The sequence below is a fragment of the Acipenser ruthenus genome, chromosome 11 (genome assembly GCF_902713425.1).
Source record: "Acipenser ruthenus chromosome 11, fAciRut3.2 maternal haplotype, whole genome shotgun sequence".
NCBI lineage: Eukaryota > Metazoa > Chordata > Actinopteri > Acipenseriformes > Acipenseridae > Acipenser > Acipenser ruthenus.
In genome coordinates this window covers 20,316,416-20,336,149 of record NC_081199.1, presented here as the reverse complement: position 1 = coordinate 20,336,149, position 19,734 = coordinate 20,316,416, and the positions used below count along the sequence as shown (strand labels likewise).

The 19,734-nt window shown below is 40.4% G+C and overlaps 1 long non-coding RNA gene across 2 annotated transcripts; it reads left to right on the top strand.

Annotated features, from left to right (window-relative positions):
- The first annotated feature begins 15,343 nt into the window (after positions 1–15,343).
- Positions 15,344–17,313, top strand: LOC131739449 (uncharacterized). Of its 2 annotated transcripts, none has more exons than XR_009330532.1 (3): positions 15,344–15,436; positions 16,918–17,015; positions 17,262–17,313. It is a non-coding gene; the product is annotated as an uncharacterized LOC131739449 (long non-coding RNA). The 2 variants fall into 2 exon arrangements; XR_009330533.1 differs by having other exon boundaries at positions 16,918–17,056.
- The last annotated feature ends 2,421 nt before the right edge of the window (positions 17,314–19,734 follow it).

Here is a 19,734-nt window from a genome sequence, read left to right as displayed (position 1 = left end):
TTAACCAATAAAATGAAGAAAATCTTTTTTAAAATCTTGTCCTGATTTTGAGTGTGCGACCAATTGGGCTTTTGGACTTCAGTCTATAAATCAAGGTTGGTGGATCGATTTGAGAAGTGAGCGTAAGCCCAAACAGACTTTCTTTCCACAATATATATATATTGTGGCAAAGTGGTGAATGATTACAGATGTGTGCAGTGCAGAACGGATACAAAATACACAGACAATAATTAACAGGTGCAAGAGTGTTTATTGTTTTTTCAATGTCCAGAGCCTTAGGGCAAACACCTGTAAATAATAAATGTTGGAAGTGATACAGTGGCGTGTATCACTCCGTTTGTAATCCTCGGGTTACATTACATTATTCCTGTTGAAATTACATCGGGTGTCAAACTCCAGTCCTTACAATTTAAGATCTCAATTAACTTCATTGATCGAATTATTTGTTCAATTGGTCATACAGTATGTCATTGTATTTTTGTTTTTTGTTTTTTTTTTTACAGTTGATGACTTAAAGGCACTTGATGCAAGGTACACTACCTATCAAACATTTTGAGGCTTGGAGAGAAGTGTTACATTTGTCCAGTTAATCAAATAATTAGTCCAATTAAGTAATTGAGAGCTCGGGTTGAACGATACTGTGGCAACCCAAGGGCCGGTTTTTCAAAACTTTTAATCTGGATCAAAGTGATCCGGATTTTGTAATCCTATATTTTGTGATTGAGATTACTTTTATCAGGATCATTCATGTCACTGCTGGATTACATTTATCCAGATAACAAATAATCACGATTAATTAATCCAGTTTTTTGAAGTAGGCTAGTTCTTATTTTTTAAGAAGCCTTATTTATGATATAACCTGATTTAACAAAATAAATAACATCGTGGTAGTAATAATTAATACACAACTTTATTTATTTTGTCTTATATTTTTTTTTGAACAAAATCTAAATCACTTTTAATGTTAGTGCACACATAATGCATGCAAAATGGTTATTTTATTTATGTCTGCTTAGCAGAAATTAAATAACTAAATCTAAATTGAATAAAAATAAAACTTTTGAAAAAAGTATATGTGTTTTTAGACATCTTCATCGTCTTCCTCGTCAGTCAGGAGTCCAGCATCTCTCTTTAAGGAGGCATATGTGAAGGCGTATTGCATATGCTTTTACCGCATGGATACACAACTTAAATATGTAAATATTATATTCTAACACTCTATTTGGACATATAGCGTGTGTTTGCTATGACAAGTCAAACAAAATATCGATGTTCTATGATCATTTTAAAGCTCAATCCACTTCTGTAGTATGATCACAATCATCCTGGTATTTTGGATTAAAGTAATCCAGATCTCCTCTTTAAAATCTGAAAAAAAATTGCAAAATTTAATTGTGGTTAAGGTGTGATTGGAGTACCCAAACAAAATCCGGATCACAGTAATCCCGACTGCATTTCGGTATTTTGAAAAACCCAATTGCACAATATAATCCAGATCAAACAAGGAAATCCGATTACCAAAGTTTTGAAAAAACAGCCCCAGGAACTGAGTTTGACACCCCTGGATTACATGAAGCTTTACAGGGCCTTATTCATAAAATCTTTTCAGAGAAAGTTTGTAAATATATTAAACAAATATCATTGAGGTTCTATATTGAAAACATCTTCAGATATCATACCACATTTACCAGTATTTCCACCACAGAAACTGTAATAAATCAATATTTAGAGAATGCTACAGAAAAGAGCATTACATTGTTATTTTCTGTGTATGTCAGAAAGCCAACATTTATATCCACACTATTATGTCATTGTTCATAATAATAAGAATTTAGTATATTTATTCCATTCAAGTAAACTAGACATTTGATGTATTCCAATCAGTATTCTAAAGAAAAACACTTCTGGGTAATTGAGTGTAAATAGTTAATGCAAAGTTTTTTTTTTCAGTCTTAGTTACCAACAAACAATATATTGTACTGAGCATGTGTGGCAATGTGCTCCACCCCTGTCTGTATTTTGTTGCGTGTGGTGTGGTAATGTTGGTGTATAGATATTGCTGCACGGGATATAAATGGGTCCGTGTAGCATGAGTGATTTAAAATATGTAGTTGTATTTAGGTACTTCACGTGCATTTAAAGTATTTAATAATATGTGAGCACAGTGTTGCACAAATTGTCGCTTCGACAGCGTGTGGAAGCGACATAGTGGGAGAAGTACAGTCGTGGACAAGTACAACGCAGTTAGAAGCAGAAAGGAGGAATTACATCTTTAAATTAAATCTGTAGTTGCTTTAATCAGAAAACATTGCAGCTTAAAGCCTTACAGCTGCGTGTATTTTTCTGATAACATGCTGAAACTCGGAGCAGCTGATTCAAATTTTGCGGCGTTCTGAGACACGGGGGAGGGGCGGAGCCCACAGCACAAACACAAACAAACAAAAGGCAGGCAGTCTTCCCAGCGACAGCTTGTGGAAGCGACATCGTGGGAGAACTACAGTCGTTGACAAGTACAATGCAGTTAGAAGCAGTTTGAAAGCAGGTTGACAGCTGCAGAAGCTAAACTAAACTTCCAAAAAAAAAAAAAAAAAAATAGTCTTCAAGCCAGTAATCTGTGACAACTGCATGATGTAGGAAATCCGAGAAAATCCAACAGAGCTCAACCAAGTTTGTGTAAAGTGCCGCACGATCCAGGACTTGCTCCAACGATTAAGCCTGCTAGAAAAGGAGCTGGAGGAAATGAGACAGCAACAGGAGCTTGAGGAACTGACACACCCACAATTCATGGAAGTCTGCACCCCTAGCAGACTGACAGCCACCAGGGAGATGGAAGAGAGTCAAAACAGCTGGGTTCAGATAGGCAGAAGCAGAGAAAAAAAAGAAACTTTGTCAAACACAACCAACAGAAATCCAGACATCCAACAAATTTGAGCCACTTCAACATTTAGATGACCAAAACCAACATCAAGAGAATGAAAGAAACAACATCCAGGACCCTATAAACAGTGCTGACCAGGCAGCAAAAAGAAGGGAGGTCATGATTGTTGGGGACTCCATATTGAGAAACACAGCAAGTTCAGTTCGCAGTTTGGACCCCCTTACTACAACAGTGTGCTGCCTTCCAGGAGCCTCTGTCAAGCACATCACTGAGAATGTGGACAGGCTCCTAGAACGAACAGGAGACGACCTGGTAGTAGTCGTCCACATCAGTACAAACAACATTGGAAGAGACAGACCAAGATCCCTGCAAAACAGATTCGGAGAGCTAGAAATGAAGGGGGGAGAAAACAAAAAAACAGAAGGGAGACCACATCAAAACAAGGGCAACAACTCAGGTAAGACAACTATTAAATGTATTTACCTTAATGCTAGAAGTCTCAGAAACAAAATGTTAGAACTTTTAGAACTTGAAGCTACTGCACTAACAAGTAACTATGATGTGATAGGTGTTACAGAAACTTGGTTGTCTGAGAGTGATGGAGACGAATATAATATTAGTGGGTACACACTATATAGGAAAGACAGGCAGGACAGAAGATGCGGAGGGGTAGCACTATACATAAGAAATAGTCTTGAAGCCCAGGTGTTAAATCAGGACAAAGAAAACAATGCAGAATCAATATGGGTCAGAATAATGGACACAAATTCAAAGGGCATAATAATAGAAGCATGCTATAGACCGCCAAATTCAGACGCTGAGCAAAATAATCTGTTATATAAGGAGAAGCCATACTAATGGAGGATTTCAACTTCCCCCATATAAAATGGGAAGACCCGATGGGGGGCACGACGGACGAAATTGAAATGGTGGAAATGACAAATGACTACTTCCTAACGCAATTTGTCAAGGCACCGACTAGAGGGGAGGCATGCCTTGATTTAGTCTTTTTAAATAATGAAGACAGAATAACTAAAACAGAGGTCAGAGAGCCATTGGCAAACTCAGACCACAACATGGTCTCATTTGAAGTATTTTTTAAAACCCCAAAAGTAATGACTAAAGCTAAGGTTTACAATTTTAGAAAAGCAAACTATGAAGGAATGAAACAGAGACTAACAGAAGTAGATTGGAGTAAAATAGAGAAAACATCCACAGAAAAAGGATGGCTGTTTTTTTAAAAATGTAGTACTAGAGGCGTTAAATGTCTAAGAGACACAAATGGCAAGATCATAGATGAAGAAAAAAAAATAGCAAATATATTAAATGATTACTTTTCACAGGTTTTTACAAAGGAAGACACAGACAACATGCCCCACATGAGGCAGAAGTGTTAAAGGGACTAGGAGCTCTTAAAATAAACAAATCCCCTGGGCCGGATGAGATCCTCCCAATAGTACTCAAAGAAATGAAAGAAGTTATTTACAAACCGCTAACCAAGATTATGCAACAGTCTCTTGACACAGGGGTTGTACCGACAGACTGGAAAATAGCAAACGTAATACCGATCCACAAAAATGGAGACTAAACCGAACCAGGTAACTACAGACCAATAAGCCTGACTTCTATTATATGTAAACTTATGGAAACTATAAAAAGATCCAAAATGGAAAATTACCTATATGGTAACAATATCCTGGGAGACAGTCAGCATGGTTTTAGGAAAGGGAGACTGTGTCTAACTAACCTGCTTGACTTTTTTGAGAATGCAACATTGACAATGGATAATTGCAAAGCATACGACATGGTTTATTTAGATTTCCAGAAAGCTTTTGACAAAGTCCCGCATAAAAGATTAATTCTCAAACTGAACGCAGTAGGGATTCAAAGAAATGCATGCACATGGATTAGGGAGTGGTTAACATGTAGAAAACAGAAAGTACTGATTAGAGGAGAAACCTCAAAATGGAGCGAGGTAACCAATGGTGTACCACAGGGATCAGTATTAGGTCCTCTGCTATTCCTAATCTACATTAATGATTTAGATTCTGGTATAATAAGCAAACTCGTTAAATTTGCAGATGACACAAAAATAGGAGTGGCAAACACTGTTGCAGCAGCAAAGGTCATTCAAAATGATCTAGACAGCATTCAGAACTGGGCAGACACATGGCAAATGACATTTAATAGAAGAAAGTGTAAAGTATTGCATGCAAGCAATAAAAATGTGCATTATAAATATCATATGGGAGATAGTGAAATTGAAGAAGGGAACTATGAAAAAGACCTAGGAGTTTATGTTGACTCAGAAATGTCTTCATCTAGACAATGTGGGGAAGCTATAAAAAAGGCCAACAAGATGCTCGGATATATTGTGAGAAGTGTTGAATTTAAATCAAGGGAAGTAATGTTAAAACTTTACAATGCATTAGTAAGACTTCACCTAGAATATTGTGTTCAGTTCTGGTCAACTCATTACAAAAAGGATATTGCTGCTCTAGAAAGAGTGCAAAAAAGAGCAACCAGGTTTGTGAAAAACTGACATAAATGATGAGATATATGTATATATTTATATATGTGTGCATTGCACAATTATTCTTTTTAAACATTGTTGGAAGAAGTTCTCAAGTGTGTCCTTTAGTTTGCATCTTTCAGGTTGATCAACTTTACCAGCAATACTGAAAAGTCTCTCTACTTTATTATGAGTATTATTATTTATATTATTTTGACGTTGACCAACATGTGGAATCACATGACTGGTAGATGTCCAGTTATTTAGCTTTTCTGTTTGAAAAGTAGCTACACATCCTTAAAAAGTAAATGAAGAAGAAGAAGAAGAAGAAGAACGATTTTACCTTAGTTTGACGACTAAATGGTATTTATGTTTTTTTCACATTTGATGTAAGAAGGTTTCAGACTTTTGGTACTGGTACAGATGGTAATTCTAAGTGATTCAGTTTTGCCACTTCTGGTGAAAACCTCTCAATCTCTGTAGTTTCAAACACGTTTTTCTAACTTGTACGAGGAACTACTGTTCCTCTCAATTTTAAACTGTAAAATAGCAATTGTTATTTATGTATTTATTTTAACCAGGCTGCGGGCCCCTTCAGCAGCCCAGGGCCCTGGACAAATGTCCTGGTTGCCCCCCCCCCCCCCCTCCCCCTTAAATCCGGCCCTGCAGCTCACATCACATTAAATATTAACCTAATTTGAAAATACATGACTTTCGCAGTGAAAGGATGAGCTAAAATATAGAACTTGTGGTATTATGGTATTATACTGCCATCTGGAACTTATGATTAGAATAAAACCATTGGCTTTAGAAAATGCTGCAGGGTAGAATAGATTTGATTATTATGATCAATAGTCCACATGATTGGAATGTTTATCCTAAATGCTCTGATGATGTATCTTGCCAACACCTGAAATCTGGCGATCTTATATAATATTGTGGTGAATCTGTGTAGAAAGAGAATGACGGTGAATTATATTTTGGACAGAGGAAAGTAGAATGGGCTGTGGATACACAGAGTCCGCAGGCGTTGGCTCACAAACCTCTGAAAATGCAGTTAAAAGAGGTCTAAAATCAGGGTAAGACCGATCGACAAAAAGAGGTCTAAAATCAGGGTAAGACCGATCGACAAAATGGTTATCTGCAGATATTCTTTACGGTATTCGTAGAACATAGTACACCCATATCTGAGAGCTCCACGATGTAGAAAAAAGTATTGCTCCAGCTCTTGATGGCGGTGTGGAGGTTAATGTCGCATGACGAGTGTAACATTGATATATTTGCCTTTAATTATTTATTATTTTCTGATGTTAGGAGACAGAGTGGCACCTGATAGAAGGGGCTGTTGAAATCACTGATGGCTCAACAGTACAGGTAAGTGAGGCATAGCCTGCTGAGCGTCGTTTAACTGACTATTTATGAAGAAATTTTGCATATTCTTTATATATTTATTATTAATTAAATATATTGCATACATATTTTAGGACAGTTAAGCATGTATATAAGTAAGTTAACAGGTCCACGAGACCCGCCTGCAGTTGATTTAAATGTCACAAATTTGGTGAGCTTAAGGGAGGTTCACACCGGACGCGGCACAGCAATTGTTTTCAATGAAGGCGGTCACGCAGGAGATAAAATATTTACAGCTTCCGCCGTGCCACACTGTAAAATTACCAGCAGCCAATCAGGGGAAAGTAGGAGACCCCTTTGCGAGGAAGAAATAAAAAATAAACAAATAAATAAAATGGAGGAAAAGCTCATGGTTCTGATTTCAGATTTTCCACAGATGTATAATACAACATTACGGTGGTTTGAAATCTGCCTTCATCAAACCGGAATTCCTGTATCAGCTGATGATATTCGCTGTACCTTTTTATTTTCTTGAGGATGCGATCAGCGATCTTACATTTTTTTTCTTCCTCCGCTAGAGCAGAGCGATCGCAGTGATCTTTTTTTGTTTGCTGTATTGTGTTGTCAGATGCACAATACCACTGATTGTTGCTGCTTTTACAGTTTCCCCCTGTGACAGAGAGAGGAAGAATTTGAACTGTAAATCTCCCTCCCAACCAGAAAAGGCTCTGTGTAAGGTTGATGGTATGCTTCCTCCTAGATGGACTGCCTTGACGGTAGGCGGAAACTGGAAGGTGACCATATTAGGGGAGCGCGTAGTTGCATGTACCTGGAAGGACTCCATTGCAATCCGCTGCAGGGCAGTCCTCTATTGGAGAAACCTTGGCGACAGGTTGATTGCAAGGAGGAGGTTTTGGGTACAAAGGGGAAGCAGCTACGTCAGTACCGGGCCTTGCACTGATGACGACATCCAGCCGGAGCCCGTGTTTTGTTATTGTTTTGTGTTTGTGTTTTTGATAGAGGAGGAGTAAGAGTCAGGAGCTGCAGCCTCGGAGCCAGCACTAGACCCGGAACACGTCCCTCACAGCACAACACAGCACAGCACCAGCACTCACCACGATCCCGGAGAAAAGAAGCTCAGTTTCGTGCACGGAGGATTGTGGTTTAGGAGTGTTATTCGTTTATTTTTCAAGACTGTAAAACCTGCCGTGTTCCCCCCGATACCATTGCTGGTAGAGGGGTTGTTTATTATTATTAGTTTTATAAAATAAAACACAGACATTTTGGGAGAGAACTATTGTCTGGACCTTCCCTTGTTTATTGCACCATTCACATCTTGTTCACCCCCCCCCCCCCCCCCAAAAGTTTGATATGATGGGATGGCAGTTGTTGCATTTTTTAGTGTTTGTTGCTTGGCAACCAAAACTGACCACTGACTTTCCCACTGACCACTGACTTTCCCCTGCCACGTTCGGAGTGAACAGTGGTCTTCGGCGACGCACAAGGAGGCGGCATGCGTGCCACGTCCGGTATGAATGTCCCTTTACTCTCTCCAGTTGTGAAAACGCAGCGGCATGAAGCTGGACGATTGCAGTACTGAAGCACAGAGCTCACAACTGCCTAATTACCACGGCAACTTAACACTCCCAGTAGTATCTCGATGAGGGCGTTGCCGTGGTAACCATGGCCTGTGAGGCACCAGTGGAAAGTTGCAGCGCGGCAGTGTCGTTGGAGTTCATGCCGCTGCGTTTTCACAACTGGAGGCTGTGTGGTCCAGTGGTTAAAGAAACAGGCTTGTAACCAGGAGGTCCCCGGTTCAAATCCCACCTCAGCCACTGACTCATTGTGTGACCCTGAGCAAGTCACTTAACCTCCTTGTGCTCCGTCTTTCGGGTGAGACGTAATTGTAAGTGACTCTGCAGCTGATGCATAGTTCACACACCCAGTCTCTGTAAGTCGCCTTGGATAAAGGCGTCTGCTAAATAAACAAATAATAATAATAATAATATGCTTTTTTTTGGGGGGGGGGCAATGGTTTGTTTTGAAAGTGATGTTATGCGAGTAGGCTTCACGTAATAATTAAAATGAAATTAATGACCATACCCTTTATGATTTTTTGTGAACTTAAGTAGCTGTGAATTGCTAAACCAAGAACCCACGTGAGGAACAGATACAAGCAAGATAATTGACAGATCTACAGAGGAGGCAGGTGTTGAGGGAGCAATGGCCTCTGCATGGAGACGAGAGTGTAAAGCCGGGCTTACACTGCACGATTTTTGCAATCGGGAGACGCAGCACCACTCACACTAACCGATTGAGCTACGATTTCTCACTGTAGATCGAGGGATTGCAAGCTACACACACTACGCCAGGGAGGCAAAATAAGCTGATCCCTGGAGCCAGCATTACACTTCAGCCATTAACACCAGACTGAAGGATATCTACATCATCATATGGAAGGAAACGTAAATGGATGGAGACACATATGGATCACATTAGTTTACTGTAAAGCTACGTCTTAGTTGGTGCTTATCTTGGCGAGAGCCGAGTTCAAATCAGCATGAAGTTTTAACATCTACTCTCGTGTAATGGAAATCATTAAGATCTGGATACGTCCAGTGACTGCTGTGAATAGTGCAGCTGGCAACAAGGGAAAGACCTTGTGACAGCCTGGAGAGACAGCTGACAGGAGGAAAGAGACCCCATTGGGGCTGGTAAGGGTTAGCTACCCTTGTCGGCAGTATCCAGCTCTGTGTTTACAGGATGCTGGAGACACCCGCCCAAGGCTTCTAAGAAATTAAAGAGAAAAATACCCCTAGAGTCTGCGAGAGCGGGGGCGGAAGATGACTCAACGTTGGACAACACGGTTAACGACTTAGGAACGGAAACGGATATGAGTATGGAGAGTACTTCACAAAAGACTAGTTCAAGATCTGCAGTTAACAAAGACATGGAACTCCAGGTTTGTGTCTGCGGCTGGAGCAAGGCGACAACGGTCAGGGGTTTGAAGATTCATCAAGGGAGAATGAAATGCTTGAGGGAGAAGGGACAAGGGCCTCACATTGATCAGTACTTCTTACGAAGTCAGTCAAGTCAGTCGAATGAAATCCAGCGACAGGAAGCAAACCACAGTTCGCAGGATATCAGCACCCCTGTCATAGATGTGAGGAGGACTTGCATGGACACAGTTAGTGATGAACCTAATGATCCTTGTGAACCCGGTCACACAAACCAGCATAAGAGAGAAAAGAACCTCAATGGGCACAAGCCTGGAGTTAAATGGCCAAGAGCTTGTGAGAAAACTGCATGGGACACAGTAAACACAGATCTCTGCGTTGCATTGGAAAGATTAAGTGGAACAGTTGAAAAGAAGCTGGATAAATTTGGGGACATCATCTACGCATATGGAAGTGAGAGGTTTGGAGTTGAAAACAAACTATTCCTGGAAAGTCTAGACGGCAGCAGGAGATTGAACGTTTAGTTAGAGAAAGGAGACAGCTGAGGAATCAATGGAGAAGAGCAGAACAAAGTCAGAAGGAGGGACTCAGTCTCTTACAAAGGGTCATAAAAGATGAGCGCCTACGGAAACGCTACAAAAAGAAGGAGCGTGCGAGAGCTAACTTTTATAAAGACCCATTCAAATTTGTAAAGAAGTTATTCACCAGTGAGAAGAATGGCACACTAAAAGCATCTAAGGTTGAGCTGGAGAGATATTTGGAGGAAACACATACAGATTCAAAAAGGCAGGAGCCTATGTCAATTCCGTCAGACATCCCACCTATCAATCCACCAGAATACCAAATGGAGGACTGTGCACCTAAGTGGAAAGAAATAGAGCAAGCTGTGAAAAAAGCAAGGGCTTCATCATCTCCAGGGCCTAATGGAGTTCCATACAGAGTGTACAAGAGTGCTTCAGGAGTTCTACGAATTCTGTGGAAATTGGTGAAAGTGGCATGGGAAAAACAGGTTGTACCAAGAGCATGGCGTCGAGCAGGTGGAGTCTTTATACCTAAAGAAAAAGATTCTACAAGCATCAGTCAGTTTCGTCCCATTTCCCTATTAAACGTAGAAGGCAAGATTTTCTTCAGCATTATTGCTCAGAGATTGTCAGCTTACCTATTAAAGAACTGCTTCATTGACACTTCAATACAAAAAGCGGGCATTCCAGGTTTCCCAGGGTGCTTAGAACACATCAATGTGATCTGGCAACAAATTCAATCAGCTAAAAAGGAGAGGAAGGAGCTCCATGTGACATTCCTGGATTTGGCTAATGCATATGGTTCAGTGCCACATGAACTACTTTGGGCAGCATTTGATTTTTTCAGTGTACCGATGACAATAACAAATTTAGTGAAAGCCTATTTTGGAGATTTGCAATTCAGTTTTTCAACTTCAGAATTCAGCACTACATGGCAATGCCTAGAGGTTGGAATAATGGCAGGATGCACGATTTCTCCACTGGCTTTTACCATGGCAATGGAAGTAATCATTAGGGCATCAAAATGGGTAGTAGGAGGAGAGCGCTTGGCTTCTGGAATGCGACTACCACCAATTCGAGCATACATGGATGACATGACAACCATGACTACAACAGTAGCCTGCACTAATCGATTATTGGGCAAATTAACCAATAACATTGAATGGGCACGAATGCAATTCAAGCCCACTAAATCAAGGAGCATCTCTATAATTAAAGGCAAAGTAGTAGATAAAACATTCTTCATTAATGGTGAGGCAATACCAACAGTGTCTGAGAAGCCAGTGAAGAGTCTTGGGAGATGGTACGACGGGGATCTAAAGGACACAGTTCGTGTGGGAAAAGTTAGACAACAAGCAGTGGAAGGGTTGAAGAGCATAGACAACTGCGCTCTACCAGGTAAACTAAAACTCTGGTGCTTTCAGTTTGGTCTACTGCCAAGGTTGCTGTGTCCACTGACTGTGTACGAGGTTCCTTTGACAACAGTAGAGAAGCTGGAAGCTTTAATCAGTTCATACATCAGGAAATGGTTGGGAGTTCCACGTTGCCTCAGCAGAGTGGGACTTTATGGTAAAGGAATACTGCAGCTACCAGTCTCTGCTCTAACCGAGGAGTTTAAGTGCACCAAGGTCACACTGGAAATGACATAGTAGAGTCACGCGATAAATGCGTAAGGGAGGCAGCACCTGTGTTGAAAACTGGAAGAAAGTGGGCGGCAAAGAAAGCTGTGGAAGATGCAAAGGCTGCCCTTCGAATTGGTGATATCATGGGGCAAGTTCAGCATGGAAGAGGGGGTCTTGGTTTCATTTCAGCTCCTCCTACATGGCACAAGGCAGCCCCAGCTCAAAGGAGGAAGCTGGTAGTCAATGAGGTGCAAAAGCAGGAGGAGAGGATGCGGTGTATAAAGGCCATTTCCCAGGCCAAGCAGGGAGAATGGATGAGATGGGAGAGTGTGGAACAACGCAAGATTGGCTGGCAAGACCTATGGTGAATGGAACAGAGCAGGATCAGTTTCCTCATCAGGTCAACATATGATGTTCTCCCATCACCACAGAACCTAAACCTCTGGGTAGGAGAGGATCCCTCATGTCTTTTGTGTTCATCACCTGCAACATTAAGGCACATTTTGACAGGATGTAACGTGGCTCTTAGCCAAGGTTTACTTGGCGCCATGACCAGGTGCTGCGATGTTTGGCCTTAGCATTGGAAGACAAGCGTAACATGACCAATAAGTTGTCACCTGTTCCATCAAAACATTACACACAAAAGACAACATTCCTCCGCCCAGGAGAGCAACCACCAAGAAAAGGTGTTAAAACCAATCCTCGCCCAGGACAACTGGAAGCTGCTAGAGACTGGAAAATGCTGGCAGATGTTGGTCAACGGCTTATTTTTCCACCTGAGATTGCCATCACTAACCTCGACCAGATATTGTCTTGTGGTCTGGATCAGCACGCCTTGTTCACCTGGTAGAGTTAACAGTGCCATGGGAGGATGCTGTAGATGAGGCGTATGAGAGGAAGAAACTGCGGTATGCTCAACTAGCCACTGAAGCGGAACAGCGAGGATGGAGAGTTCGGGTTTACCCAGTGGAAGTGGGTTGTCGAGGATTTGTGGCACACACTACAACCCGGTTTCTCAGAGACATCGGATTCAGTGGAGAACTTATCTGAAGCAGCACAGAGGAGCAGCAACTGGCTGTGGTTGAGACGGAAAAATTTTGGCTGGGGATCTCAAGCACAATAGAAAGAAAGAAACGCTGATGTACAGGTAAGTAAGCTGGGCTGAGTTGAGTGGGGGACGGAGGGGGGTGATGCTGGGACGCCAGAATCACCGTCGAGTCCTCTTGAGGTGTCGTGGGCTAGTCGACGAAACACTGAGGATGGAAGGTGCCCACTTGAAAACCCCAGAGATGTACCCTACTTAGCTCAATCCAGACGGTTGTCATGCTGATGCGCTGGGGAGGCCGCACTGTGGTTGATCCCTGGAGCCAGCATCGCAGCCGTTGTGTGTGCTGATGCGCCAGGGAGGCAAAATAAGCTGATCCCTGGAGCCAGCATTACACTTCAGCCATTAACACCAGACAGAAGGATATCTACATCATCATATGGAAGGAAACGTAAATGGATGGAGACACATATGGATCACATTAGTTTACTGTAAAGCTACGTCTTAGTTGGTGCTTATCTTGGCGAGAGCCGAGTTCAAATCAGCATGAAGTTTTAACATCTACTCTCGTGTAATGGAAATCATAAAAAATTATTTTACTTGCTTCCAAACTGGTTTCACTATGACGGTGCACAAGCATGGCTTTAAGAATTCAAGATTCTTTAAAATCCATTTCTGCATGGAAGTGAGGTCTGTTATTGCATTAAGTGTTTATTTTATTATTTATTACTCAACACAATTTGCTGTTTTGTTACATTTGTGAAGTGTCTTTATGGGCGCTATATAAAAAATAAGAAATGAAGTAGAAAACTGACCTACATAAAAAAAAAAAAATACCAGTAAGAAATGTACGAGTTTTCGATTTAAAAAATATTCACGCGCACAAGCAGACTGAGCGAGTTTAAACAAAGAAACTGCTCGAGCTGAGTCGCAGAAGTTGGAGACAGTTGAACGAAGGGAAGAAATCAAGAAAACATTAGATAAATTGATAAATTTGACAAATAATTGTATATAAATAATAAATAATTGTATATAGTGAGAGTTAGTTATAGTTATTTATTTTTTACTTCATTTGAAGCAGCCCTTTTAACAAGGTAAGGTTATTTAATTTAATCGACTGTATAGCTAGGCTATATCATTTGAAAACTAAACGATAAGTGTAGCTATACATGCCAAGTACAAGTATTTAATTATTATTATTATTATTATTATTATTATTATTATTATTATTATTATTATTATTATTATTTATTTATTTATGTATTTATTTATTTATTTTTTTGTCAAGGGTGTCAGTGTAAGGGATTTTTCAACATCGACTTTATTATAAAAAAAACAAAAAAACATACACGCTTATGGTATACTTTTCTATCACATTTATCATTTGACCTATATTATGTTTACTATAAGATAAAATACCGGCAGAAAAAAAGACCTTGAAAAAGATACTGCTATATGGTTCTCATGTTATTATGAAACTCAATACCCATCGGGGACGAGGCAGAGATTACATCCCCTGCTTTCCCAATCTACACGTTGTTTCAGTAGCAGTGATGGTTCAGGGGAAAAAAAGTGAATTCTGACAATCAGAAACTTAACTCATCACAAGGAAGGCTGTCACCATTTCCCCTAAACGTGATTGATGCTGACCAGGCTGATTTGTGCACGGCTGTTCTGTGGCTGTAGGAACTGAATCTCCATATTTCAATATTGAGACAAAAATGGTTTATTCCACAGAATAAAATAATACATGTAAACAAATAGCAAATAAATGAACCTGTAACAATGTGCTGTGGAGTTGCTGTCTGATTCAGACTGTTGGAAGACGCTTTTCTTCTCACCCATCATAGTACTGAAATAATGTTAGATTGAAAAAAAAGGGGACGGGAATGTAATCTTGCGATTAACGCATTTCCACAGCTTCTGCGTTGTTTTAATTGTTATCTCTCGTGTTAAGAGGTGTTTACAGGGGAGAATAAACGGAAATCCCTTTAAATTCTCTTCTGCCTTCCCTTACGAGCTGCCTCTGATGGATGGTCTAAACCAAGTTGTAGGGAAATTGTACACAAGTGGTGGCCTTGGCATAATGGCTTCAAGCTGTTGTAACCTTTGTAAGGCGACTGATAATGTCTTAATTGTGGTAATTTAAGGATTTTTTTGTATTGCTTAATGGTAAATTATAGCAAAGCCAGTAAAGTGGTTGCAAAGTCTCACAGATGTGAAGCATGGCAATAGAGTGCATATTATTTTATTGTTTTGCGTAATGTTTAGTGACAGGACACTTCATAAGCCAAAATAATACTAATTCACATAAATGTATTTTATATATTGTGAGGAAAGGATAGCGTCGCCTTTAAGAAATGGCAGCGCTAAGGAAGAAACTACACAACCCAGAAATCCGAGTGTCAATTAATGGGGTGGGGTTGGGTTTAAAAAGGAACAGGGCAGAGCCATAGGGGAGTGTGGGGAAAACGGCCCGGTTGTCCTGAAAGGAAATAGCGTGCAAGCTCCAGTGTGTTGGGAAAACAACTAAAAAGAAAGAGAGCACAAGGTAAAACTATCGTTTGTGTTAAAATATAGTCGGCGTTTAGTTTTGTTTAAAGTGCGGTTTTTCCTCTTGTTGAGGTAGCCTTTTGTTTGTTAAAATTTATTTTTATTTTTATTTTCTGTTGTCGGGGTGAGACTAGAAGATAGTACTCCGTAGCAATTTAAAAGAGACCCGCGGTATTCTGTGCTATGCGGTTGTGCGCCGCCACAACCATAGCGTGTTGTGCTATATGCTTTATAACCCAGAGAGGTATTGGTTGTTTACGTGTTGCTGAGACAGTAAATAATAACCAGGAAGAACGGGCTTGCGAGACTGGAAGTGCAAGACATTGTTTATTCATAACACAGACACAAGACACGTTGCATATAATGAATACAAAAAAAATGGACACTGGCTTTTAGAAGAGACACCATTTGCTTTTGTGGATGACCGGGAGTTGGCTGCAGGGGTTCTTTCTCCACAGCCCGGATATAACTTGTTTTATCGTTGTTCATTTCTCTGGACGTCTGGGGTCATCGCTGTTGTTTTTCTGGAAGTCTGCATTAAAAACGGATTCATTCTTCTACTTACCTGTGTCCCAGGATTACTCCATCAGAGGGAGCTTGTCTTGTAATTACCAGTGGTCTAGAACCACTCCAGCAGAGGGAGCTTGCTTTGTTCTTACTTATGTTACAGGACTACTCCAGCAGAGGGAGCCTGTCTTGTTCTTACCTGTGCTACAGGACTACTCCAGCAGAGGGAGCCGATCTAATACTTACCTGTGTTACAGGACGACTCCAGCAGAGGGAGCCTGTCTTGTTATTACCTGTGCTACAGGACTACTCCAGCAGAGGGAGCCGATCTAATACTTACCTGTGTTACAGGACGACTCCAGCAGAGGGAGCCTGTCTTGTTCTTACCTGTGTTACGGGACTACTCCAGCAGAGGGAGTCGATCTAATACTTACCTGTGTTACAGGACGACTCCAGCAGAGGGAGCCTGTCTTGTTCTTACCTGTGTTGCGGGACTACTCCAGCAGAGGGAGTCTGGTGGATAGTGACCTGTGTGGCAGACATACTCCAGCAGAGGGAGCTCAACCTACACCTGCCGGTGACTCAGGCCAGCTCTAGGGAGGAGAGCTGGCCCTGTTCTTGCCCGCGGGCTAACCCACTTCGGTCGGAGGATCCTTGGACATCTTTCGCTATCTCCCTATCCTGATATAGCTAGAGAGGGTTGAAGAAGTGAGTTAGTCAGTGGCCCGTACAGGGCGAGAACCGTGACAGAAACTGTTTACTTTATGTAAATATTGTAAATAAAAATTACTTGCCTGCAAACGTATTGAGTCTGTGCTAGTTGGTGGAACGGGAAAGAAACAGTTCAGCAGCACGTGTCTACGGGATCGTTTACAATATATATATATATATATATATATATATATATATATATATATATATATATATATATATATATAATATATATATATATATATTTTTTTTTTTTTGTAGAAACAACCAAATGGAACCATAAGGTGACCAGGACAGAGGTGGAGTTGAAAGTAGGGGAGACTCTGAAACTGGCACCACATCGAGAGAAACAAAATCAGGTATGCAGCCATGACGCCTCCTTCACTTTCCTTCCATTTAGGTAACCAAGTAAGAGATTATGCCATATTTGGTCAAATGGGCCATAATACATTATGGACTGGATTTAATAGGAACGAGCTGTTCTCTATCAACAAGTGGACATGTACATCATGTACATTGAGAACTAATGTGTATATGTATATTACTAAACAACTTAAGTGACTACAATTAAACTTGAATTAAATACATACTGTTTTTCCTTTTAGGAAAGGCTGAACAAGTCCAAGGAAAGGGCAGAAGATGAGGTGGCCAGCGGACTAATGATGAATTGATTTAAAATTATATATATATATATATATATATATATATATATATATATATATATATATATATATATTTATATTTATTTATTTTGTGAGGAAGCAGGTGGAGTGAGACAGCAGGGAGGGGGTTAAAACCTCCCTGCGAGAGAGAAAAGATGTGCGAATGCACTTGTTGATTGTTTTATTATCCGCACCTGAGCGTTATGGGGCAGTTTAAAAGGAGAGCAGTCAGTCTGCTCAGGGCTGCTGAGGAGAAGGACATGGAATGGAGTACTCTGTGTCCTAGCAGTCCCAATGTAAGTCCTGTGCTGTGTTTAGCTGTGTAAAGCGTGTGTTTTGGTTGCTACGGGTAAACGGGGTATCCGTCCTGTGTTAGGAAGGGTGTTCCTGTATGTTTAGTTAGTGCTCGTATAAGAGCTAGGTGTTTGTTTTGTGTTTTTGTTTGTTTTATTAAAAGTTACGATTCTTTTTTTTACGTATATATGGCTAAAAGTAAATAATTTAAAAATGTAAAATACAATGTGTTTAGTTAAGCATAAGTTACTATGTAAATGCTATTCAAATTTTTAAAGATGTATAATAAAGCACATAATAAAATGACTACCTATAATTGTTGGTGACTTTAAAACATAGGTAGTGGTGTTCTTAAAATCTCAGCGCATCTTTTTTTAAATTATTTTTTAGGTTTCTGTTGTTTATTATGACATATCAAGTTGGATATATCTGCTTTTATTTCTTAATATTATTTTGAAGTTGTTCATTTCTCTTTAAGTGAGTCTCTACTAGTACATTTGCAGTAGTTTAATTTCATTTAATAGCTATAATATGGTTAGGGCTAATTCATTTAAGCAACAGTATTTTTAAAAGTTAGCTGTGGACCAGTTCGAACCCCAGGTACCAGTGAAGGACTGCAATTTTAGGAATATAATTGTTAATTTTCCAAAACCGGGCCAAATGTGTATCGTATGGCTTCAAGTCGGTTGCCGCATTTGGGCAGTAACTGGGCCAGTTGTACCATGCGTATGCCAGATTAGGGCAGAGAGTGGGCCAAATGTGCTTCATATGGCTCTAAACCGCTTGCCGCATTTGGGCCAATACATTCGGGCCAACATCGGCCCGAGGTGCAAAAAGACACTGGGCCAATACCGGCACCCGAACCTGGGCCAGTTTGGCAGCCGGAACTGGGCCAGTGTTGGGCCAAAATAGTTTGGTTGTCTGGGGATGCTTTTGTTTGGACTTCTACCACTGACCAAAAATAATTATAAATACATATTACTGTATAATGCTTCATATTCATATAATTGAAAGCATACAGTCATGCATTTTGAATATATAAGTACTATGTGTGTATAATAGGACCGTGGATATTGCTAATTTCATACTCTGCAAATTCCAGCACGAGAACTTATACTTCAGGGCCATAGACTGCTGCACAAATGTTCAATATTGAGATAAAAACAAACAAACAAAAACCGTTTATAACAGTTATAACATTACAGCAATATAAAATATATATTTCCTTGACGTCTGTGCTCTGAACCGAGTCGAGGTGCATCCAAAATCACAACATCGAATCTGTTCAAAAAGCGCAACACTCGCTCGTAGTACAAAATACTAGATTAAAAGATTGGCGTGGGAGATTGGCCATCAAGCGATTTTCATCAGAATACCAAATTCTGATGAATAATTTGAAGACTTTTATAAATATTTTATACTACGAGCGAGTGTTGCGCTTTTGAACAGACTCCAAAACTTTGATAGTGGCTACTACAAGTTTGTTAAGGTTTAAATATGCAGCAACGTAATCTAATTTCTCTGTATTTCACACACACAGACGCACACCCCTCCTCCTCGTATTTGATTAGATTAGCAATACAAGCATACAGCAGGGGTTTGAAAGGGATACTGAGTGGCTGTAGAAATGGATTGCAATGAGAGCACACACTACCACACACAGTATCTACTTCGGCGGTAACAAGTTATAACAATTATTTACTTAGGTACCTGAAGTTCCAAAGCAATTTCCCTCCATCTTTGCTCCTTCAATGAGCGATCATGATAGGAAATGTCACTTATGTCAAAGAGACACGGGTGTTCCTGCCACATCTCCACCATCCTTTCCTCTATTTTGAAGCTCCACACCTCGGGGCACAGCATTTCTCTTCGTCGCCACTGTTGCTAGCTTGTCCTATTGGCTACTGGCAGCATTCGCCAAGAAATCGGCCCGTAGCCCCTCACACATTTCACGAATTGCTTTGTCGGGGACTAAAGTTTTCTGAAATGTTAGGAATTTGTCGGGACGTCGTAAGAGCGTCGGGAGATCAGCAAAAATCATGCAGTGTAAACCCGGCTTAACAGAATTGTGCGATTCTGTAATTGAATGACCAGATGGGGAGGGACACTTCTGCTGCTTTAA